Source organism: Salmo trutta, chromosome 9, assembly GCF_901001165.1.
Source record: "Salmo trutta chromosome 9, fSalTru1.1, whole genome shotgun sequence".
NCBI lineage: Eukaryota > Metazoa > Chordata > Actinopteri > Salmoniformes > Salmonidae > Salmo > Salmo trutta.
The window spans coordinates 26443259-26455970 of NC_042965.1; the positions used below are offsets into that span (position 1 = coordinate 26443259).

At 40.1% G+C, this 12712-nt stretch overlaps 1 protein-coding gene across 1 annotated transcript in view; it reads right to left on the reverse strand.

The window, feature by feature from the left end:
- Window positions 1-12712, reverse strand: part of LOC115200330 (polypeptide N-acetylgalactosaminyltransferase 9) — a 138395-nt gene that overhangs the window by 61897 nt on the left and 63786 nt on the right. The gene's annotated exons all lie outside the window — the stretch shown is intronic.

Sequence of the window (12712 nt, forward strand, 5' to 3'; positions counted from 1 at the left end):
TGAACAGATGGGACCTGGCGTCATGAGACAGCCCTTTTCTGTTATTCCGAATATAACCCCCACCCAGGGTTTCTATCACCAGACCAGCTTACCTCGATAACGAGAGGGCCAAGGTTTGACCATGCATTCCTCTTTCTGAACTTTGACCATACCACGTGGTTAAACTTTTAGACTATCGATACCGACAGAATAAGAACAAGTCTTTGATATTAATTACTAGACTGCTGCTAGGAATTCGGTATCATTGAACGCGAAGACCGACGAAACATCTGTCCTATAATGACATTAATGAATGTCACTTTGAAATATCCATTCTAACAGAGAGAGAGATGGAGAGCTAGAGAACGCGAGGACAAACTCTCCAACAGAACGAACTTTTCAACAAAGATCCCGACGACACACTGAGCGTAAATATATATATTGATTGCAATTGTTCCCGAATGAGTGAGTGTTTATGTGCAAAGGATTAGCATTTCAATTGTTATAATTATCAACCCTTTTGTCTAACAAGCCGCCATGCCGGTTTAGCCCACTAGGGCACATTCCTCTATCATTTTCTGTGAATTACTTAGTTAGTAAGTAAATGATTTTAAGACGATTGATGTATGGATGACTCATAGTGAAGACTGGGTTCGTGCAGTTAACCAACAATTTACAACGTTTGGAATGAGACTGACGAGGTAAACGAATACATCATTAATCAGAAGACTCATAGATCAGATATTATGATATCTGAAAGTTATATTAGGAAAATTATAACTTTAATCTGAATATTTTCCTTGGTGCCCCGACTTCCTAGTTAATTACAGTTACACGATTAATCAGTTTAATCGCGTAATAATAATTACAGAGTTATTTGATAAATATGTCTTCAGTTTTAATGATGCCAAAGACACGACAATACTTTAGCTACACCTGGGATTATCTCTACACACCTGTAGATTACCAAAGTCTGTTTAAGGTGGAAAACTAAGGGGGAGGCCTGGAATGCTTGCTGCTTCAGAAGGAATTTTGATATGAGAGCATGGAGTCTTCCTTTGTTGACTGAACCCTTTACCACATCCTTCAGATCCAAGAGAAATGTCATGGGTTGTCAAGGTGTGGCCTAATCATTCATATCGTTTCATAATAGTTTTCTTATTGATAACACTAATCAGTGATTCGTGGTGTTTAGTGTTGTTGTTAACCTGTGAAGGCAGGTAGCCTAGTGGTTAGAGCGTTGGGCCAGTAACTGAAGGTTGCTAGATTGAATCCCCGAGCTGACAAGGTAAAAATCTGTCGTTCTGCCCCTGAACAAGGCAGTTAACCCACTGTTCCTAGGCCGTCATTGTAAATAAGAATTTGTTCTTAACTGACTTCCCTAGTTAAATAAAGGTTAAATTAAAAAATATAAATTCATAAACCTTTCAGTTTGGTTGCCTGGCAACAGCAGGGCTAGACGTTTTGCGGTTAGGTTTCTAAACCCAGTTGCCCAACATCGCGAGACTTCCTGGAATGCTTGTGATGTAGATTCAGCAGACCAGACCGGGGTTTATTTGTAAAATAAATAGTCTACATCTAAAGCCACAACCTAGATTCGCCCCAATGTCTTAAGTAGCTGTGCATGTTATTACGCCAACCTCTTGAACGTGACAAACTGTCACGTTTTCATTTTCATCAAAAACAACTTTATATCGAAGGAGCGCCTTTGATTTGACGAAATGCACATGCCCAGTTCGGTGTGAGACGACCGTTAGACCTGGTGACGCGTTTCTGTGCATGAGCTTAGCTAGCCAACGTCGCCATCACATCGCCTACAAGCGTGATCGGGGATTTCTATTGGAGAAGCAATTACTACATACACTATGTGGACACCCCTTTAAATTTGTGAATTCTGCTTTTTCAGCCGCACCCGTTGCTGACTGGTATAAAATCGAGCACACAGCCATGCAATCTCCATAGACAAACATTGTCAGTAGAATGGCCCATACTGAAGAGCTCAGTGACTTTCAACGTGGCACCGTCATAGGATGCCACCTATCCAAAAAGTCAGTTTGTCATATTTCTGCCATGCTAGAGCTGCCCCGGTCAACTGTAAATGCTGTTATTGTGAAGTGGAAACATCTAGGAGCAACAACGGCTCAGCCGCGAAGTAGTAGGCCACACAAGCTCACAGAACGGGATTTTGGAATGAGATGTTCAACGGGCAGGTGTCCACATACTTTTGACCATGTAGTGTATCGTCATTCGAAACCATATTTGGTTAGGTTGACAGTAAGAGATTTCAGTTTTTTTAAGCAGTGTTAAACCACAGTATTTCCTCATTAGAACTTTGTCATATCATTGGGATGATTATTTTGGGATGGTTACTTTTCTTTTTGCGAAAAAGCCGAGTGCCTGCCCGTAGGTATTTTCCCTTAGCTCATGTAAAGTGATAGGTCACTACAAAATCAGCGTGGACTCCACATTTTAATATTTGAAAATGTCTGAAAATTAACATTAAGCTCAGTGACCAAAATAACTATGTAAAACAAGTCCTTTAAAAGAATGTGGTTAAGAAAATCACTTGTTTAAGGTAAGCCACTCGAATTTGGTGAAACGTATAAATGGAACACTAGTCACTTTAATAATGCCACTTTTGGCTCAGTTGGTAGAGCATGGTGTTTGCAACGCCAGGGTTGTGAGTTCGTTTCCCACGGGGGACCAGTACGGAGAGAAAAAAATGTATGAAATGTATGCATTCACTACTGTAAGTCGCTCTGGATAAGAGCGTCTGCTAAATGACTAAAATGTAAAATGTAGTGCGTTGCTAGGTAACGACCTAAAGGATGGCAAGTTTTATGAATGAGCAGCCATGTGTAAATTGTCCATTATAAAACTGCTTGTTTGGATCCTGGATGGATTGGACGATCAGCGTTCCAAGGCGTGCTGTATTGGTCATCATCACAGACACTCCTATGCTTGCTAACAATTCCATCTGAAAATGAACACTGCACCTCCATAAAAAAAAAAATCATGGTAATTTTACTGTCCGAATCATCTCTTGTATTTATCTCAACACTCACATTATTTCCCCTTGCTTCCAGCTTAGCATTAAGTTTGGTACAGCATGGTTAATATAAGCCTAGCTGTCTGCCTGCCTCGGAAACAATGTTTCACTTTTGAATTTCGATTTCTGTAGCTAGTACTGTACATAGAGTGAATGGTGCCCAGACCAGACAACTTTTTTTTTTCTGAGCCAGTCGAAATCAAATCCAAGTAAATACCAATAGAAAAGAAGCTCAAACAAACGAAAATGCAGCAAGTGTACTGTCATTCCAGGTTAAAAGTTTGACGTGAGTGAATGAGTTAGCTGCAGTTGCCAAGTTAGCTAGTGTAACAGCATAGCTTCCGTCCCTGTCCTCACCCCTACCTGGGCTCGAACCGGGGACCCTCTGCACACATCGACAACAGCCACCCTCGAAGCATCGTTACCCATCGCTCCACAAAAGTAGAGGCCCTTGTAGAGCAAGGGGAACAACTACTTCAAGGTCTCAGAGCGAGTGACGTCACCAATTGAAACGCTATTAGTGCGCACCACCGCTAACTAGCTAGCTATTTCACATCGGTTACACTCACCCCCCTTTTGACCTCCTCGTTTTCCGCAGCAACCAGTGATCCGGGTCAACAGCATCAATGTAACAGTATAGCTTCCGTCCCTCTCCTCGCCCCTACCTGGGCCTCGAACCAGGGACCCTCTGCACACATCAACAACTGCCCCCCATAAAGCGTCATTACCCATCGCTCCACAAAAGCCTCAGCCCTTCCAGAGCAAGGGGAACAACTACTTCAAGGTCTCAGAGCGAGTGATGTCACCAATTGAAATGCTATTAGCTCGCACACCGCTAACTAGCTAGCCATTTCAAATCGGTTACACTAGCAAATAACAAGACATGTTTTCCAGCCCGCATAGCAACCATTTTGTTTAGATCTGAAGACCAGTCCTTTTGCATAGCAACTATGCCAACATAATTAAGGGGGCTCAGTTGGTAGAGCATGGTGTTTGCAACGCCAGGGTTGTGGGTTTCATTCCCACGGGGGACCAGTATGGAAGAAAAAAAATATGTATGAAAAGTCACTCTGGATAAGAGTGTCTGCTAAATGACTGAAATGTAAATGTTAATGACTAGGGTCGTGTCTATAGCAACATGACCAAAATTACTAACAACCAAATTTTTGTCTGGACTATACACCTCATTTTGAAAGGTGCTATGGGCAAAGCCAAAAAACGGAAGTGATGGATTTGACTTCCGCTTTACTTACCTACTGCAGTACACCCGTGGTAAATTTGCTAGAGTAAATTATTTGAACGATTCAATTTATAGAGTGTAAAAGTCAAGTAAACAAGTGTAAGTGTTAATTGTATATGTATTTCATTCAAGTTCGCTAAAGGTGCTAGACCTACAAGTGTAAGGTTGTGTATTTATTTTCTTAGTCAACCTTGTGTTCTGTTTCGTTGTGTTCTTCAACGTAGCTCTGTCTTTTATTTTTGTTCATTGATTTCACCTGTGTTAGTTACTTACCTGGTCTCATCAGCTCATTTAGTTCAGTTCTTTCTGTTTGTGCCTTTGTGATGTATTGTTCGTTTTGACTCCACTAAGCCTTTTCCTAGCTCGTTTGTGAGAACCAGTTATAGCCTTCAGTCCTAGTTTTGATTCACCTGCCTGTTTGCCTACCTGTGTATGACCATTGTCTGCCTGTGACCACGATTCCTGATTTCTGCGAAGGCTAAATAATCACCTGCCTCGCTCTGCGTGTGAATCTACACCTTTTTATCCATGAGTATTCATTACAACAGGTAGTTATGTTGTGATAATTACGTTAGTTGTGTTGTGTAAGAGTTAAGGGCCATCCACCAAGCCTATAACGATAACTATAATGATCAACTAGGCTACATAACTATAAAACGTTGGTGAGCATCCACAGGAAGTTTATCGTTTTACAGTCCTGCACCTGTCAATCAACTGATCAACATATCCTATTGCACAGCTGCCTATTAATAAGGTGGTACCACAAGACGTCACTAAGGCACAGATACTGGTTCAGACCATTCAGTGTTTTCAGGGTGTGTTCATGGTCATAGTGACAACTGCAAATAATAATTCAATGTACATGTAACCCTAATGAAAACTAACATAGCAACTTGTATTTAAATGTAGCAATTCAACAACAAACGCCCTTTAGCCTGCACATATTTTAAGGCATGTCATTGCCTCATTGCTCAAGTGGTTTACAAGTGATTTCCATTTTTCTATTGGTTTTCTATTCCTTTGGGTATTTTTTTCTGTGCTCATCTAGGCTATGTCCTGTGCAACTATTTGTGATGCATCAGTGCAACAATGTTATCATAACCGGCCAAAAGTGATCACACCAATGAACTTTCTCTCCTCCCCGAAATTGATTTTCTATGCTGTAGGCCTGTTTTACATTCGTCAATTAGTAAATACAAGCCTGCTTCTTTCCCCGAATAGGCTATTAGGCTTAGTATTAAAAAAAGTATCAAAATAAATGGCCTCCAGCTTTTGCAGCCTATAGCTTTCCTGGGATTTCACAATAAGAGGAATGGCCTATTGTGGAGAGGGTTTGTAGCCTATAGCCTGTTGCGCACAGGAATAACTGCACAGGAACCGCTGGAAGAGAGAGGCTTGTGATGTGTAGCCGAGGTAAGAAGCTAAATATTAGCTAGATATTAGGCTATTCGTTAATGAATATTTGGCCATTCGCTAAATATTAGGACTATAAGCTAAATATTTACCCGTCAAAGTGCAAGAAAAAAAAGTTAACAGATGACGAAATGGCAAATCTGTACTGCGTTCCTCAAGGCTGTGCCGGGCACGCAAAGTTCCACTTTTGATTAGGCATAGGTCTACGTTTTTAAACCAGACAATTATTATACCTGGGCTACGACAACACAGTGCAACAAGGAATGTATTATTGTTATCAAGGGAATACACATTTATTGTCCATAGGTTGTAAACTACAGTGATGTAGGCGAATTTTAACAGCTCAAACGTCCTATTTAGTTTCATGCCGAAATAACTGCATATACCCACAGCCTAGGCCTGGTTATGCAACCATTAGGATCAGTTTGGGTTTATTCTCAACAGTTTAGAAGAACCAGCAATGTACCTTAGCAGGCCACTCATATGGTTTATTTCGTCAGGATGTATCCCAGTGTTAAGATAGGCCTACTATAGGAAAATGTGGGCTTCTCCTTTCCAACACCCCGCCCGTTCTTAGTACTGTAGCCTATATTACATTCAGCAAGCAAGAGCAAACGTGCATCTCTCCTCCAATAGGCTATTAGTAGGCTAAAGAAAAAAGTTTGAATTAAGTGTCCAACAAGCTTTTGTAATCTGGCTTTTCCTGGGACTCCACAAGATTTAAGAGGAATAACCGTGGCAGTGGAGAGGCCAGGTGCTTAATTGTGCAACAGAACAGAGACCGGCTTGAGATTTAACCTATAGCCTAAGTAAAAGCGTAAGCATATTAGACAATAATTTATAAGCTCAATGATAGGCTTAATACTGCAGTGAATATATTCAGTACATTTACACAGTGAAAGAAAAAAAAGTTAATCAGACAACGAAATCATAGGTAGTTACACATGTGCGCTCTTGAGGCTGCGCCGGAAAAGCTCCCATGTTTGAGTTCTTAGGGACAAGAAATGTATCCTACTTAGGCTACAACAACACAGTGTAATGAAGAATGATATTATTGTTTTCAAGTGGGTACAACACTAGTCTATGCTGTAAAGTGCAGGGAATAGCCTATGTAATAGTGGTGCGAGGGTCAGCTGTTTGTTCACCCACACCCGTCCACAATTGCTAAAAACCCATCCACAACCACTTACTGTATGTGATAAAGTGAAAATCTGAGGCCGGCACCAAGCCCTAACCTGCAAATATAGAAAATGCGCTATAGGCTACAGTCAAAGACTGCAGAACGAGTTTGTGAAAGGAGTGTAGGATAATTATTTTGCCTGATTTAGATATGTTTCTGCTTATAATTTCCGACATTTTCGTAGGCTATATGTTAGTCGACTTGTCTGTAATTATATACATGTAGTTTGTATCGATAGACTATTGATTAGATACAATGTGATATATCTATAGAATGAATGCTTTAGTCTAGTTGTTGTTGCTACCATGTTGTTGTTGTGTTGCTACCATGCTGTGTTGTCATGTGTTGCTGCCTTGCTATGTTGTCTTAGGTCTCTCTTTATGTAAGTGTTGTGTTGTCTCTCTAGTTGTGATGTGTGTTTTGTCCTATATTTATATTTATATTGTATTTATTGTTTATTTTTAATCCCAGGCCCCGTCGTTGGTATCCCGTCGTTGTAAATAAGAATTTGTTCTTAACTGACTTGCCTAGTTAAATAAAGGTTAATTAAAAATAAATAGTTGACATCGGTGAAGTTTTCTGTCATCTTTCGCGGAGCAAAGCTGTTTAGGGGCTGGGTAGAAAATAGAATAAAGCAACAACAACAAAAACACGATTTTCTGTGCAAAATGTCCAAATTACATCAGTTTGACCAGTTGTAAGGAAAAAGAAAGCCGTGAAAACAACGGAATGCGTTTCTCATAAGATTTCAGTTCGGCTTTGATGCATATTTTATTTGGTTAAAATACTATCAGCTTTTATGATGAAGACAACACCTCTACAGATGGTATCTAACTGAACATTGCATTCTCTCAAGATGCAGAAAGAAAAAAAATCATATTTCTCCACTCCTGTTCCCAAGTCCAAATTTTGCCTACATTTGCTGTCTAATTTTTCAGAAAGAAATGCTTAATTCTGCAGGAGTTAAGGTTATAGCTCCATTTGCACGGGACTAGTATTACTAGAGAACGTTGGTTAGGTGTGTACTGTATTACCCCAGAATGTCTTATTCCAGAGGCGCAATATATTTGAATGATGTATTTGGCGATGTTCATTCCATTCGCACAAAACGTTTAAATAAAAGCATTCACTGTGAAAGTCCACACATGTAGGCCCTTCATATATAGGCTATGCGCAGCACTTTGTTCAATTTATCAATCAAATATTTTTTATTGCTGAACACCTGTCAAACTCAAAACACAGGGACGTTGACTCGCACGGGACTAGTATTTTCAGAGGACTTGAATTTGCCAAAAAAACAGTAGGTTATTCTGGTTAGTCAATGTCCAGATTTCAGATTCCATTTAACCCATCTAAACTGTAGGCTACAGTTCACTTGACATGCCATAGACCTATTTGAAGTCCCATCTTGAGACTGTCGAATTTGTATCGAGCCTCACAATCATCACACATAACATAGCCAGCACTGCTATCATCCTCTTTTACCACTTCACCAAATATTTTCCAAACATTACTTTTCTGGTCCTCTGTAAGGGCTGTCTTCAGAAGAAGACCAAGGTGCAGCGGAGTTAGTGTTCATCTTGACATTTAATTCAAACAAAGAGAACACTATACAAAAAAAAAAAAAAAAACAGGAAAACCGACAGCCAAACAGTACTTACAGGAAACACACTGAACAGAAACAATTACCCACAAAACCCAAAGGAAAAACATGCTCCTTATGTGTGACTCCCAATCAGCGACAACGAGCTTCAGCTGTGCCTGATTGGGAGCCACACACACAGCCCAAAACAAAGAAATACAAAAACATAGAAAAAGGAACATAGAACGCCCACCCAATGTAACACCCTGGCCTAACCAAACTAAAGAACAAAAACCCCTCTCTATGGCCAGGGCGTTACACCCTCCCTTCTCTATATTTTCAACTCTCCTTTTGCAGCTTTTGTCTTTTGGAATTAAACCGTTACAATGTCCTTTTTGCCTCTAGATTGATGTTAACTTCTTCTGCCCGTTCCCAGAAGCATTATTTGGCGATTGGCTGTGTAGGCTATTTGAATAACCGCTCAAATGCCTGGCATCTACTGTAGCCTGCCTGATTGGGCAACCATTTGAATCCATTTTTTTCTCGGCAGTTTAGTTTAGGTCCAGTTTAGTTTAGGTCCAGTTTACTTTAGGTCCATGTTTAGGTAACATGCTGACCAGACCGCTCCAGTCGCATGGCCAGTGTTGCAACATACATGTTATTCAATTATTGCACCCACACTGCTCTGCGTTGCCAAGGGCTAAAATAGAAGTCAGTTCTATTTGTGACGCTGATCACGGTGCAAGTCCTGCCTCTCCCATGTCCTCATTGGTTTATAGAAGCAGATACCCACATACCATCTCCTCATTGGTTATACCCACATGGGTGATTGAAAGATGAACTGAGTTCGGTCTTGTTGTGGTAACTATGAAAGTTAGATGCCAATTGCCATATAAAGTCCAAAGAAGAAAAAGCCTGGAAGGAGGAGAGATGACTAGAAATGATTCGGTTGACCGTTTTATGTGTTGATTAATTGTAGGAGTAGAGGACCTTGTGCATTTCAGGTAAAATAACAACTCAACATTTATATCCCAGGCTCGCATATAAATTATGATAATGCACGAGCATGGAGGAAGTTGTATCCATAGTTTCCACGTTTGGCTTCCGTGTTTTAAAAGCGTTCGAAAATGAGGTGGATATCTTCTGGTGAAAGAATGACATTGTATGAATTGACTTATCAAAATAACATTTTAAAGAAAATATGTAAATCATTGTCATTTTAATATGTTGTTAACAGTTTCATAAAAGCAATAAAGCACACTAGACTGTAATATCATGCATACAGTCACAGGTAAATGGCCACTGCCTCTTGTGTCTTATTGCTTAAAGTGGATCTGACAGCATTTTAACTACTTTGCAGATATGAAACAAACAGACATAATATCAGTCCAGATATCAAATTCCCAGTTTATACTTCAAAATCAACTTTATAAGAAGTTTTAAAAATAGGTTCTATTTGACTGAAAATTCCATGACATACAGTAATGCATTGTTGGCACAATAGATAAATGCAGTTCAATGCACGATTAATATAATTCACCAATGCATTTCTTGCTATCAGGTTGCTATTTGGGTCGCAGCATATTATGCACATCTGCAAGTATAGCAGCAAAGGCTGGTCAAATATTATTTTAATATGTTAAAATACTAAATACAGCATCCTAAGTACATACAGTTGAAGTCGGAAGTTTACATACACCTAGCCAAATACATTTAAACTCAGTTTTTCACAATTCCTGACATTTAATCCTAGTAAAAATTCACTGTCATTTGGTCAGTTAGGATCACCACTTTATTTTAAGAATGTGAAATGTCAGAATAATAGTAGAGAGAATGATTTGTTTCAGCTTTTATTTCTTTCATCACATTCCCAGTGGGTCAGAAGTTTACATACACTCAATTAGTATTTGGTAGCATTGCCTTTTAAATTGTTTAACTTGGGTCAAACGTTTTGGGTAGCCTTCCACAAGCTTCCCACAATAAGTTGGGTGAATTTTGGCCTCTTTGCTCGCACACACTTTTTTAGTTCTGCCTACAAATTTCTATAGGATTGAGGGCTTTGTGATGGCCACTCCAATACCTTGACTTTGATGTCCTTAAGCCATTTTGCCACAACTTTGGAAGTATCCTTGGGGTCATTGTCCATTTGGAAGACCCATTTGTGACCAAGCTTTAACTTCCTGACTGATGTCTTGAGATGTTGCTTCAATATATCCACATACTTTCCATCCTCATGATACCATCTATTTTGTGAAGTGCACCAGTCCTTCCTGCAGCAAAGCACCCCCACAACATGATGCTGCCACTCCCGTGCTTCACGGTTGGGATGGTGTTCTTCGGCTTGCAAGCCTCCCCCTGTCACAGGCGTCGTAGTGAACAGACCAAGACGCAGCGTGTTGAGTGCTCATCTGTTATTTTGAATAAAAGCACTTCACAAAAAAACAAACGACAGCCAAGCAGTTCTGTCAGGTATACTCACACACTAAACAGAAAGCAACCACCCACAAAACCCAAAGGAAAACAGGCTGCCTAAGTATGGCTTCCAATCAGAGACAATGAAAGACACCTGCCTCTGATTGCAAACCATACTCGGCCACACATGGAAAATGAAACATAGAAACAGAACTAGAACAAATTCCCCTAGAAACAAACCAACCACAAAACACACCAAACAACCCCCCTGCCACGCCCTGACCATACTACTAAGGCAAAATGACCCTTTTACTGGTCAGGACGTGACACCCCCTTCTTCCTCAAAATATAACAATGGTCATTATGGCCAAACAGTTCTATTTTTGTTCCATCAGACCAGAGGACATTTCTCCAAAAAGTACAATCTTTGTCCCCATGTGCAGTTGCAAAACGTAGTCTGGCTTTATTATGGCGGTTTTGGAGCAGTGGCTTTTTCCTTGCTAAGTGGCCTTTCAGGTTATGTCGATATAGGACTTGTTTTACTGTGGATATAGATACTTTTGTACCAGTTTCCTCCAACATTTTTACAAGATCCTTTGCTGTTGTTCTGGGATTGATTTGCACTTTTCGCACCAAAGTACATTAATTTCTAGCAGACAGAACGTGTCTCCTTCCTGAGTGGTATGACGGCTGCCTGGTCCCATGGTGTTTACACTTGCGTACTATTGTTTATACAGAGGAACGTGGTACCTTCAGGCGTTTGGAAATTGCTCTTGGCTGATTTCTTTTGATTTTCCCATGATGTCAAGCAAAGAGGCACTGAGTTTGAAGGTAGGCCTTGAAATACATCCACAGGTACACTTCAAATTGACTCAAAGGATACAGTGAATTATAAGTGAAATAATCCGTCTGTGAACAATTGTTGAAAAAATGACTTGTATTATGCACAAAGTAGATGTCCTAACCGACTTGCCAAAACTATAGTTTGTTAATTAACAAGAAATTTGTGGAGTGGTTGAAAAACAAGTTTTAATGACTCCAACCACTCCACAAATTTCTTGTTAAATAAATAGCTAGCAACTGCGACCCAAACTGGCCATTGTTTTATTCGAAACAATATGTCTCTTTATAATGTCCGACTTCAACTGTAAGTGGACATTATAAAGAGACATATTGTTTCGAATAAAACAATGGCCAGTTTGGGTCACAGTTGCTAGCTATTTATTTAGCAAGATAAAAACACGGAGCCTAACGTTACCTAGCCATTGATTAAATGCAATTGTCTTAATTGTCTTCGCTTATGCCTGTCCATACCATAACCCCACCGCCACCATGGGGCACTCTGGTCACAAAGTTGACATCAACACACCGCTCGCCCACACGACACAATACAGGTGGTCTGTGGTTGTGACGACCTACTGACAAATTCTCTAAAATGACATTGGAAGCGGCTTATGGTAGAGAAATTAACATTCAATTCTCTGGCAACAGCTCTGGTGGACATTCTGGCAGTTAGCATCCCAGTTGCACACTCCTTCAAAACTTGAGACATCTGTGACATTGCGTTGTGTGACAGAACTGCACATTTTAGAGTGGCCTTTTATTGTCCCCAGCACAAGGTGCACCTGTGTAATGATCATGCTGTTTAATCAGTTTCTTGATACGCCACACCTGTCAGGTGGGTGGATTATCTTGGCAAAGGAGAAATACTCACAACCATGGATGTCAACAAATCTGTGCACAAAATTTTATATAAATAAGCTTTTTGTGCGTATGGAAAATGTTGGGTATCTTTTATTTCAGCTCATGAAACATAGGACCAACACTTTACATGTTGCATTTATATTTTAGTTCAGT